Source organism: Corvus kubaryi, unplaced genomic scaffold (genome assembly GCF_017639235.1).
Source record: "Corvus kubaryi isolate FWS band 111438036 unplaced genomic scaffold, C.kubaryi_AGA036_p1.0 37270, whole genome shotgun sequence".
Lineage (NCBI taxonomy): Eukaryota > Metazoa > Chordata > Aves > Passeriformes > Corvidae > Corvus > Corvus kubaryi.
In genome coordinates this window covers 3,608,711-3,622,077 of record NW_024581083.1, presented here as the reverse complement: position 1 = coordinate 3,622,077, position 13,367 = coordinate 3,608,711, and the positions used below count along the sequence as shown (strand labels likewise).

Below are 13,367 nucleotides of genomic sequence, written 5' to 3'. Positions count from 1 at the left end.
TGTGCTCTGAACTGCGCCCAGTGTGCCTCAAACGTGGGTGACAGCCCAGGGCGTCCCCTAAATACTCCTGGTGACATCTGGGCTTGCCAGCAGGATGTTTCCTGCAGTGGGAGCATTTCCTCCCTTGTGCACACCCACAGGGACATTGCTGCTTGGAGCTCTGGTCACTCTCTGGATCCTGGCTTTGGTTCAGAGGACCTCAGCCCAGCTTTGCCAGAGGCTCACCAGTCTGGCTGTTCTGCTGTGCAAATACACTGTTGCTCCTGCAGAAAGCCATTAGGAATAAACAGTGTAAACTCAGCATTGTTTGACATCCAAACTCCAGCTGTCAGTCATGGGAGAAGCATCATTAATTTCTGAGGGGCTTTCTTACATATCTGAAGGAGTAAATGAAAAGGTGAAAATGAAAAATAAATTCTCTTATATAAATGGGGCACTTGGATTATAAACTAGCCATAATGTTCTGTTTCTGTGGCAACACAGAGGGACTGAAGGCTCTTACAGTAGTAGTTCTCTGACTCACTCCTTGAAATTAATACAGTCTTTTAATTTGAGGCTGTTGGCTTGGCAAAAGAACTTCAGAAGCAGCACTTTGATGTCTTTTTGTAGCTGAGGAAAAGCCTTTAATTAGGTCACCTAAACTTCATTTTCTTTTAAACTGTTCACTTTCACAATTCCTTTTTCCTTTCCTTCCTTTGATGTTTCAAAAGATATGCCAGTGATATTTAAGTTTATTTATTATGCACTGACATTAAACCTTTGCTATTAACATTTACTTATATGCTTGAAAATTGATTAATTAATTAAGTGTAGAGGGAGAGTTATTCATTCATGTGTCATTTAACATTCTACATGCTTGTTGTATACCTATGTTGTACTCTGTAGGAGTAACAACTGTAGTGGATGTAAAAGGATGTTACGTCTCACAGCACAACGGCCTTCGTGGTCTTCATTTCACATATAGGATGAAAATTAATTTTGACTAAGCCACTAAGAATGGATGAACTTTTGAGCTGAACTGCAAAGTCAGACACAGACAGATCAGACTAAATTATGGGAAAATATTGTGTGAAGAATTCTATAGAAGCTACTACTGGAGTATGTTATTGCATTATCTAACAGTTCTTTCTGTATATTGTTTGGGAGGTTCAGAGAAGGAAGATTTTGTTGGCGTGCATGTTCAAACAGGCACGATTTTGATCTGAGAGCTTACACAATTATTCTCATGCAAAGGGGGAGTAGAAGCAGTACCAAATGACCTGTCATGCAGTTAAAAGGATGGAATTCAGCCTGAGCAGTGGTACAGACCATTACCCACGCTCTGTTAATGTTCTGTATTAGCAGCCCCATACTGAGCACAGTGCTGGTTGTGGCTGGATCCTCACAGAGACAGATCCAGCTCTGGTAAATGGTGATGAATTTTTGTAATGCCAGTCTGCAAGCCATCTGATGAATGAATGAAATAAATTTGCATGAAACGTTGGGTGTCTTTTGCGCTCAATCTGAGGGTCTTGGAGCTGAAGAAATGGCTCCTTTTGGGGGTCGTTGCTTTTATGGACAATTCTTCCATCAAACCAGCAACTGGTGGTGTTTTTCAGCAGCTGGTGCAGCAAACCAGCTTCTCTTTTGAGGCTTTAACGTATCCACCTGTGTCTCACCTTGCAAAGGAGCGTAGGGACATGTGGTACCTCCTCTAGTACAGTAAAATAAATCAATTGCTATAATAAAATGATTAGGAGGAAAAAAATAGACAAGGTTGGGAGCAATAAACAATAGTTTCTATGAATATGGTGCTGTACTGAGAAAAAAGTAGTAAATTGTCATTCTCTCAACATTTTTAGATCTGTCCTTACTTTAAGATCTTTTTGTTTGGTTTTTTTTCCTGTTTTTTGAGGCAAATCCCAGTTTAAAACACAAATAAGTTGTATACATAAGATCAGAATACATAAATGTGTTCCTTTTATGTTCAGAAATATGTCTGCTTGTCAGTTCACTGTTATGTGGCTGTTGTTTTTTTATCTCCTGATGTGGTGATATATCAGAGCTGGGTAGCTAATAGCAGAGCTCTATTATGCCAAGAACAGGCTTCTTAAGAAAGGGAGCTATTTAAGAAAAGTAACTACGCTTGTGCATTATAGGGTATAGAAAAGAGTTATTAGTCATCTTAATGCCTCTCTTTTTTTTTACCAAAGCACCATTGTTCCCTGCAGAATATTCCCCTTGTTCTCTGTAGCTTTCAGTAATCCAGATGGACAGAAATCCATTGTCACTGCAATGAAACAAAACTGTAACAAAGAACGGGATCACAGCACTGTGTGCTGAGATTTTAGTCAGGTGCATGTGGTGAGCAGGGAAGCATTGAAGGTTTTTTTGTCTGTAGAAGATGCAGAGACACAAAGTGAAGACATCAGAGTGTGATCAGGAGCAAACATTGTTCTTCCAGTAGGTATTTTTTGGCTTTTTTTTCACAAAGAATAATGGAGGAGCAGTGGAAGGGGGTAGTCAAATATGAGATGAGTGACATATAACAAAGAAGATTTTATGATCTACCCTTAGGGAAACTTTGCCAGAAAAATCTGACACCTGATATATCATCTGGTGCATTCCAGAGGGGAACAAAATGTGTTCTTGGCAGTTTCTGTAAACACCTCAGAGATAAGAGCTGCCTCTGGCTCAGGATGGCATGATGATATTGAGAAAGGAGGGAACACTTGCAGATGCAGGGAAATTAATGTGAATTTGGTACTGAAATGCTAATGGTCTCTTTCAGTGCATCCCAGGCTGAAACTGAAGACACACAGTATGTTACATTTGTTTCTCCTGTTCTCTTACGCTTTGATTAGACTACATAAATAGAATCATATTAATTGTATGTCATCTTACCAATTGAAATTCAAGGCTGCAGCTTGCAGCCTTTTGATTGAGACGCAGAAGAGATTCTGGTAGTACCTTTTTGTAAAAGAATTTACAGTCCCTGTTTTTGCAAAAAGATCTGGTTTTCTCCCCTTTTAAAAATTTTGGCAGTCCAATTTATTGATTTATTTCTATTGCTGAGGGATTTTTTTTTCTACTGATGGGTAATGATTAAAAAAGAACAAATCTCCCACACCAAAAGGGATTCCTAACATTCCTGGTTTTGATAAACTAAGGTCAGGTTCAGTCCTGTACATACTGAAAAATAAATCTATGTAATGGAAATCTTCTTGCAGGTTTAGGATGATTATCATCATTACTTCTTCTGCCGTGAAAGAAAGTGAGTCTGGAACAGACAAAAAGAAGATGGGGAAAAATTATTTTTTGCATTATGTCTTTTCTAACATAGATTTTATGATATTTATTTAGGGGATGGTTTTGGAGGTACTGATTAGTGAGTCTTACTGGAGGCAAGAGAAAGAGTCATATCTGTTTGTCAGTCCACACAAAGATATGGGTCATTTCTACAAAGATGTTCTTCCTTGTAAGGTGGTAGCATGAAGCTTCTAAAACTGCTCTGTGCTTGATGGATTTGTACTCTGGATATTGACTGTCGTTTGTAGCATGCTTTTATTTGAAAATTCAGACTAAAGGCTGAACTAAGATTAAACTTGCATATCTGGGTTCCTGCTGACTTTTTGTGGTTTGTGCAGCCCTTCATAGCTGTGCAAAATGACACATCTGTGCTGTGGGGTTTGATCTCCAGGGCACAAACAGGTAAAGCCAGAGCATTTTCAGGCAGCTACACTGGGTTTACACCTGTGCTAGCAAACTGTTGAGAGTTCACAAATTGAAAAAGTGTGAAAACCCTTGGGTGTAAGATTCTGCCTAGTCAAGCATGCTAACTCTCTGCTGTCCTGTCACAAAGCTCAAGTGGGTACACTGCTCAAGTGTATGACTCTCTCTCAATCAGATTTAGTAGTAATTATGTACAGGATGTCAGACACTTCACACAGTCTGTGTCTGCACCAACATAAAAGACAGTAGAGAATTTAATTTGTAATCAACATTGATGTTTCTGATTTGTAGAGTGACCTTGAATATAGATTGGCTGCCCTTCCAGAGGCTTTTAGCAGGCTTCCCTCACACTGCTCACTCCCTGATGCTGTGTCTGAGGAGGAGAACTTGTACGTTTGTGGGTGTGGGTTGAGGAGAACCTCAGCTTGCCCTGTCAGTGAGAGCTCACAGCCCAGAACCAGCTGTGTCTTGGGCATCAGGAGCAGTGTGGGCAGCAGGTCAAGGGAGCGGATTCTGCCCCTCCTACTCTGCTCTGGTGAGACCCCATCTGGAGCACCGTGTCCAGTTCTGAGGCCACAGCATAAGGATGGGGAGCTGCTGGAGCAAGTCCAGAGGAGGCCATGAAGATGCTCCAAGGGCTGGAGCCAGGCTGGGAAAGCTTGGGATGTTTACCTCGAGGAGGATCTAGGGAGACCTTAGAACCCCTTCCAGTGCCTGAAGGGCCTCCAAGAGAGCTGGAGATGGACTTGGGACAACAGCTTGGAGTGGCAGGACAAAGAAGAATGGCTTCAAACTGACAGAGGGCAGGTTTAGATAGGATGTTGGGAAGTACTTCTTCCCTGTGAGGGTAGTGAGGCCCGGGCACAGGTTGCCCAGAGAAGCTGTGGCTGCCCCATCCCTGGAAGTGTTCAAGGCCAGGTTGGACGGGGCTCTGAGCAACCCGGGATAGTGGAACGTGCCCCTTCCTAGGGCAGGGGTTTGGAATGAGATTAAGGTCCCTTCCAACCCAAACCATTCTATGCTATGTTACTTTGTGGTAGTCACTGTAAGGCTGCGTGAATCGGCAATTTCTGGACTATTTTGATTCCATTCATCATTAGTGAGATTCTGTGAAATAAAGGATCAATAGAACCCTTTAGTTCATACTTGCTTTTCTTATTCCTGATAAGCTTGGACACTTGGGACCTTGTAACTAATAAACCATTGACAGCAAAGCGTAAGAGTATCTGCCCAACACAGAGGTTCTCTCATCTTTCATGAAGGATCTGTCATCTAATTGACACCTTTAGTCTGAATTTTCTGAAACCATGTTGCTCTTAATAAATGTTAACTAAGCATTAACCTGTCATTGATTTGTACATGTTAAGGAAAAGCAAAGCCAGCATGCTGAGGAGCACTTTATACTTGCAATTTGTGGTAAAGTGCTCTGATTTTTGAAGAATAAAGCAGCAACACTCAGTGCCATATATCATCAGTGGCAAAACAAGTGGCATAACTGAAGGACAGGCTTCTTTCAGGATAGGATGACTGATGATTCAGTCCACAGGTGGAATATAAGTCCTAGGCTGTTAAGGAATGGCTGATTTTACTGGTGCGCTGTACTCACATAATTACTTAATCTTTTTCTTGATGCTCTTGGAGGTCCTGAATGTCCTGAATATCTGGTGTTTTTGCTTTCTTACCTCTGCCATCTCTCTTCACCTTACCAGTCATTTCTGTTACACAGATGTAGTTCAATGCTCAACAGAAGCAAGGGTAAGGTGTCTCTCAGAAATGTTAACTGGGTTGAAGGTAGTGTGTGTTTCTCTAGAGCAGGGAAGCTTCCAGTGGCAATGGAAATTTTTAGCTTACAATCTATTACCAGTTGTGCTTAGAAAATAGAACTGAGACCAGCCTAATCTAGCCAAATATTGCTACAATAGCTGTGCTGAAACATAGGGTGTTGACAAACTGTGTGGGGCAGCTGTCTGGAAAATGGTTTTTTTGCTCTTTCTTGTTTCAATTTCTTGAGAGGAATAATTTATTCCATTGCAACTCTGTTCACAATAAAGCTTTCATAAACATGACTGAACAATGTTGCAAAATCCTGCTCTTAGTGTTATTTTAAAGGGTCAAAAGGTTTTGTTATACCTGTCCTTACTACTCAGTTCTTACAAACTGTAAAACAACTGGGCATGGAGAGGGGAATGAGAAGAGGAGAAAGGGACTCACAGTTGTGCTCTTTCAGCACCAAGTAAATTTATTTTATTTTCTTTTTTGGTTAAAGTGCTGAAGAGGAAGGCAGTTGTGAAGTATGATATTTAAGGGAATATGCCATCTCTGACTACTAGAAGTATCTTGTTTTTCATAAAGATTCATTCCATTATAACCACAAAAGAGAGACTTTTAATTAGACTTTTGAATCCCGTTAGGAAAAACAAATATCAATACTTAACTACTCATATATGACTTGATAGAAAATTGCTAATGTAATTTGATTTTAATAGTGTTAATGACTCTAATTTCTTATTAATAAGAATTAAATCTAATGCAAGATTATATGAAAAATTGTTACTGCCTGCTTTCCTACCCTTAAATGTAAAGCAGTTGTATTTACTTGAGGTCAGTTTTTCTCTTGTCCTTTGAAGTCAGATGGTGCTGTGGTATAGGCCTAACTGGCCTATGACAGGACGATTTTCAAGTGGATCTAACAGGTAGAATGTTTTAAGTGTAGTTAGAGGGTTTGGTATTCTTAGAAGTATTGCAGCAAGCACTGAGATGCTGTAAAAGAGAACAAAAAAACCTCCCTTAAACTCAAGATTTACAGGTAATCTGCACTAACCAGTCAGTGTAGTTACATTAATAAGTTTCTGTGGAAAGGTTTTTCTTTAAAAATCATGCCAAAAATTGGCCAGTGGAAGAAAGTGTTCTGATTACCATCTGGTAATCACGATGCAATTTAAAAGAGAGGTTTGCACACCTCTGCTGCTGTCTAGACTTCACAAGTGACCGTGTTGAAAATATTAATCATCTATATCAGGTGACACATCAAAATGCTTTCTGAAAAGGGCCCCAGGCTTTGGCCTTTCAAAATCCAAATCTGGACTGTTGGAACATGAGCATAAAAATTGCAAACAAGTTGTATGACTCTTGCAGCAGACTAAGGAGTAAACTATATTCCAGTGCTAGAAGAGAAGATTAATAAAAATCATAGATATTTGTATGAGTACTGAAACATGAGTAGTATAACCACAAATTAAACGTCATTAGGATGTTTAAAAATCAGGGTTCTAGATATCTTAAAGCACAGTTTAATGTTCATTGTGGTTCTGGAGAGAAAGACATGTAGAATAACACCCCTGTAATTCCCATTTTATTTGTACAGACACAAATGCAAGAGGCAGAAATTAGTCATGAGAATTTTATACCCGTGTCCTCAATTTATATCCAAATCCAGGCTTTACATGTCACTGTCAAGGCAAAATTGCATGAATCTTAAACCAAAAGCCAAACACTGCAAAAGAAACGCTGATAACTGTGCTCGTATTTCTTTCCAACCTAATATATCTCTACTTTCAGAGCCTGCCATTACTTTCGCTGTATTTTCTTTGTGACAGAACATTGCATTCAGGCCCTTAGGCTGCCTTTCATCCTGGCATTCAATAATAATGGACAGAGTGTAAAGATCTGTAATCAAAAGGTAAACACTGCAGCATTGTGTACAAATAACTCTTGAGATATTTATCCTGAAAGACATCCAGGTTAACATTCTAGCTGAGGACACCAGGGAAAACCTTCCTGGTGGTGAGTGAATTCCTTTTTTTTGTTTGTTTTTGTTCTGTCTGGTGTTCAGCTGTTTCCCAAGCACACCAAGCTGTGTGTGCTTGCAGCACGGAGCTGCTGCAGCAGTGAGGCCATTTTAACGTGACAGCTCTGAAATTCACCTACTCCCGTTTTCTTCTTGTTCTTGTCCTGATGCCCCTTTAAGCAGCAGGTGCTGGAGGGTTCTACAACCTTGTCTAAACATAAAGGTTGTACCACTTTAGCAGTACTGGTGTCACTTAATCGCTTCTGTCCTCACAGACCTGGCAGCAGATGTAGTTAACCTGGTGTACACACGCTTCAATTCCATGACCTGTTTCTGTTTGCCAAAAGGACTAAGCCCTATGGTATAACGTGCTTTCTAGAGGCCTATTTGTCACTGTGACCTGTGTCATTTTAGGAATTACACCCTAACTTGGTTACAGTATGAGTGGGCAAGCAGAGGAGACAGCTGTCTAAGGAGCCAACACAAATCAAAGTAGATTAAGGGTCGTGAAAAGCAAGAGACAGCACTAATTTCTTTGGTTTTGCAGAACTATAAAAACTCTGTATCAAGTGCTGTGGTTTAAAGGCCATCTGAGGAGACAGATCCACTGGACTCCCTGCTGCGAGCCCTGCTGACAAGCTCCAGGGATGCTTTGGGTCTCACCTGTGCAGAAGACAGCCTGCTCTATTGCTTTGGAGAGTGCCTTGTGTGTAGGAAGGTGCCATAGGGATGAGCTTCAGCCTTCCAGCAAGTCTCTTAATCAGGCACATTCCTTGGATACCTCCACTTCTTTATCAAAAAATTTGCTTCATGGCCATCTGTCACTCTGACAACATCTGTGACATTACCCTCTTGTTCATCATGTGAACTTCTGCAGGGACTCTCACAGCACCACCACTCAGAGAGGCCAGTGAGGAGCAGAAGTAGAAGCAGCTGCTGTGTAGTCTGGGTGTCTGTGGGCCTCTGATCCCAGTTTGACTTTTGAGCCTTTAAAGAGACTTGCAGGAACACATAACTCCCATAAGGCTAACTTCCTTATATTTTAATATGTGCTAGACCCCTAGAATCCAAGCAAGTGGTTTAAAATTCTTAGGTAAGTTACATATAAGCCCAGATTTTATAAAGTTTCTTTCTTCTCTGCTGCCCTTAGATATTGCTGAAACAAAGTCATATATAGAAGATTGTGCCTCTTACTACAGAATATAGTAATTGTTTACCTTATTATTCACTTGAACTTGGATCAGATGCAAAATGAGAGAGTAAAGAAAGTGAGAATTTAAGTCTTCTGTTCCAGTCTTTTAATTTTGCTTCTATGTTTCTTCAGCCCTTATGTGCATGATAAAGTGAGTGCTCTGTACAAAAGGTACTTAGGCCTTGGACAAAACACCAGGCTAACTCAAGACAAATGGAGTTGTCCCAGCTACGAATTCAGGATACAATTCCTAGAAGTGATTCAACTTGGCCCCAACAGTAGCATGTGGAGCCCTGGATCTCAATGCCCAGTGCTCTCTAACGTCTGCTTCCATACACAGCCTGTTTCTTCAGCTTTCCAGTGCACTGACTGATCTCTTGTACACAGCTGCTACCAGGCAGCTTCCTGCAAGTATTTCAAGATTTAGCTGATGCATTTTGTGTCTGTATTAATGTCTGTTGTGGTTTAATCCCAGCTGGCAGCTAAACACCACGTAGCCACTTGCTCAGTCCCCACCTTCCCTCCTCTGGGGAGGAGAATAAAAAATCAAAGACAGAGAAGCAGGTGATGTACAACGCATTTGCTCACCACCCATTGATGGGTGTCCAGCCCATCCCTGAGCAGTGATCACCAGTTCCCAGATAACTCCCCCAGTTTATATACAGGACATGACATTCTATGGTGTGGAATATCCCTCTTGCCTTATCTTCAGGTCAGCTGTCCTGGCTCTGCTCCCTCCCACCTTGTGCACCTGTGCTGACAGGGCATGGAACCTGAAAAATCCCTGAGTGTGAGCACTACTTAGCAAAGAACAAAACATCTCTGTGTTATCAACATATTTTCACACTAAATTCAAAGCACAGCACTATACCTGGTACTAAAAGAAAATTAACTCAATCCCAGTCGAAACCAGGATATGACCCTGGAGGAAGCAGGCTGGACAGGGTGGAGTTTTGATGGAGGTGGTAATGGGTCCCACCCTAGCTCTGTTCTCCCCTAGTGCTTGGCAGCTCAGCCTTCTTGTATGTGGTGTGCTTATGATGAGGGGAGAGCAGGATAAATGCCCTGAGCAAGGTGGAAGCAGGGAGAGAATTGTGGTGTTCCCAGGGCTGCTCAGGAAGCGGGGTGAGAGCACTGACATGCCATTAGTCTCTCAGGATTGTGTCTGGGCCATCAAATCTTATTTATCACTGTTATAGCTTTCCTTTCAAGGTTTCCTTGGCTTCCTGTATCTCCTGTTTTGTTTTCTGATAAAGAACTGAAATACCATGGAGACAAACTCCTTATAAACACCAAGCAGACAGGTAGGTCAGCCAGTTTTCAGCACATTATTTTACATGACATATTGAGTGGGAGCACGGTGAAGGCTGGCAAAACATCCAGTTATACTGAAACCAATCAATTGTCTCATGCAGTGGATACAGATGATTCTGTTCATAAAAAAAGAAGAATAAGCTGAGAAACCAGAAGTTACATACTGTGTGATGCATCTCTGTGTTACAATTTGAAAAATCAGATAGATAATTTAATTATGTTCTCTCTTTGTCTGTAGTATTTTGAACAGCAGCAACTTCAATCTGCCTTCCCATACTACATTTATTCCTCTTAGTCAGAGATTACTAAATCATCATTAATTGCATCAAAGTTAACAGGTCTACTTACAAATTAAAAACAATACTCACTAAGAGCAAGTCTGGTGAGTCACATTTGTATTTTTATCCTGAGGTATAAAATTAAAGAAAAAAAAAGGAAAAATATTTAATTCTCATGGCAACCTGTTGGTGACAGCAAAGTTACATTTAAGTGCAGCATGCATTGAAAAACGAGCAGAAATAAACCAAGCTGAGCCCTGCATATTCTCAGAGAGAGGTGGACTCAACAGATTTTCATTAAATTGCTTAATTATGTTTATATAAAAAGCACCTGGTTTCTTCTAGTTTTAAAGTGACTGTCTGACCCAGCAATGCCTTGACTAAGTAAAGCAGTGACTACAAAGAAAATTGCAGATGGTAGGGTGGGGAGAACCCTTTTGTTTCTTTTAGGAAAGAATAAAAATTCTCACAGAACAAATTAAACCTCATCTTTCAAATGGAGTCACTATGTTGCTCCACTTTGTGGGCAAATGAAAGAATTGTGATCAGGTGTGGGGCATGAAATAGCACTTAAGCTTGCTTACATTTAAATCACCTGTTTCTTAAAGCCCAGGTTGGGGGAGGAAGTGTTTTCTCCTATTGTGTCTCACACCTGAGGAGATACAGGACCCTAAGTTCTGGGTGGGCATCTAGAACAGGAGAATTCAGGTAAAGTTATTTATTTACCTAGGGCATATGTTGTAGCAAATTGTCTAAATATAGGTCCAGTCAATTAGTAAATAATGTAGTAGGGTTAGAGATGTATCATGTATTTACTGAAGTTGAAAAAGAGATCAAGGTCTCTTTAAAACTACTCTGGGGGAGAAATTTGCCCTCTGCCCCATTGAGTTCACTGGTGTTTAGAAAACTAAAGTTGTTCATATGAGGGTTTGTTGAGGCCTGAGATGTTGCCAACAATCAAACACTGAACAAATATAGTTGCTTTGGCAAGCCTGGCTTTATGACTGAGTATTGAACTATTTATAAATTCTTTAATAAAACTCTTTTCCCCCCTCTTTACCCTCTGCCACTGGCAAGAATAGACTGTTTCGTACAGACCCGCTGTATCTAAGCAGGATGCTGGGAGCTGAAACACAGCCACAAAAAGGTTTATGCAAAATTTACTGTGAATGGAAAACATCAAATTTCATAAAGCAGCAGCTGAGTCATAGTACTTGACTGTAGCTTGGATTCTTCCTACCTTTCTGCAGATAAGTGGATTGCAGTGCATGTCTTTGGAGGTAAGTGTCATGAAGGAAGATGGAAGAAAATAAGTAAAGAAACAGACTTGGTTTGAGATTTTTTGGGTTTTTTTAAAATTTTCTGTATGTGTGTAAAGATACAATAGTGTCAGTGGTAAAAATCAAGTGATGTGCACCTTTCATTTTGTCTGATCAGCCATAACTCTAGATTTTCATACAGATTTCCTGGAGATGAATCATCAAGTCTGCTTAAAATACGAGAAAGCCACGTTTAGTTAAACTGCAAGCTTCCCCTAATGAAATAATCTGCCAAAATCTGGGCTGTTGTCCACAAAATGAAGAGAGGCTGAAAAACAAAGCATGCTGATTGCTAGGAAAGACCTATTTTTGCTGTCAATCAGGGCTTTTTATTTCAAGCTGGACAAAAATTTGGACATAATTTTGTAAGCCTGTTACAAGTCTATGGCATTTCAGGAAATACAGGAATTGTGTATTCAGGGGGGAAAAAAGCTTCACCCCAGATTTTGTGCTCTTTCATCTTCTTTGTGCCAGTTTGAGCAGATTTAGTGATGTGTTTCTCATTCATGTGGAAATAGTATTTTCCTCCATGTTCTCACTCTACTGGAACATTTTGTACTGACAAATCTACAGAAATGATTTTAAGAAATCAGAGTATCTCTGCATAACCACATAAGCCATATTATCACTCCCTGTCTCAGGGAAAAATCAGGGTGAAATGCTTCAGTTTTTCTCTAAGGATGGGAGTTTCTGAAACCTTTAAGTGGGAAACCTGAGATACCAGGTTTGCCAAGCACTTTTTATGTAATAAGCTTTTTCTCAGAATTCTCAAGTGCTGAGGATGGCTTATTATAATTAACAACCTTTTTAAAGGGTGCAAAGACTTTTCCTGTTTCCTAACTCTGACTTGCACTGTTGGTGTCTTCCTCATGTCCCCTTCCCTCCTCCATCAGATGAACTGTTCTGCTAAAAGGCCAGTTTAGTCATCATAAAGGGATTTTCGTAGTCATGATGAGGTAAAGCAGAGTGTGAAGATGTAGGAGTTTGTATTTAATGGGGAACTTTAAAGGCGGATTGATTGCTGAGCACATAGTTCAGACAGGCATGCATATGTAGAAAGAAAATACACATATGCATATGTATGGCTTTGTCAAAGTGATACTAATTGATGGAGAGAGTGTAGATGTTAAACAGACATCCCCTTGGAGGGCTCACTGGAATAGGGATTACCAACAAATCCAGCTGCCCATCTGCAGTGCCATTACACTGCCCCTCATCATGTCCTGTTGATGTGACACTGCACTACCCTGCTAAATGCAACAGAATCTATGCTATTGCATTGGGAAGAGGGGAAATAAACTTCAGCTGTCTCTCAGTCTGGATGGCAAGTCTCTTATCAGCTCTTGCAGTGTTTGAAGTGGGTTGAGAGGGTGAGTGTCCATGGTTCACTAGTTCAGCATGTCTGTGCTGATAATGCAAACTAATGTGTGGTTAAAGCTCCTAGCAAGTTATTTCTCTCTGCATTGGAGCACTGTACAGGGAACTGGAGGTACATAGATAGATATGGGCTATAGGCACAAGAAGAATTATCAAGTCAATCTAAATAAAGACAATATTCATACAAGTTGATTCCTCTTGGCAGATTCTGGCAATGGGGAAATTGCAGATAAATGCAGATAAATGTTCTTATTATTGCATTCACTGGCAGGTAAAATAGACCATTTTGCCTAATTCTTAAATTTACAGCTATACCCCTTGATTTTGGGTCCCTGCTTCTGTAATCTAAATGATTTGGCCAGGGCTGGTGTGGCTGCTGGGGAGATTGA

The 13,367-nt window shown here is 40.5% G+C and overlaps 1 long non-coding RNA gene across 1 annotated transcript in view; it reads left to right on the top strand.

Moving 5' to 3' along the window:
- The first annotated feature begins 2,320 nt into the window (after window positions 1–2,320).
- The window catches only part of LOC121663309, a 60,511-nt gene continuing 49,464 nt past the window's right edge, over window positions 2,321–13,367 (top strand). Inside the window, exon 1 of the long non-coding RNA XR_006015596.1 lies at window positions 2,321–2,442. This is a non-coding gene — a long non-coding RNA (uncharacterized LOC121663309). The remainder of the gene's footprint in view (window positions 2,443–13,367) is intronic.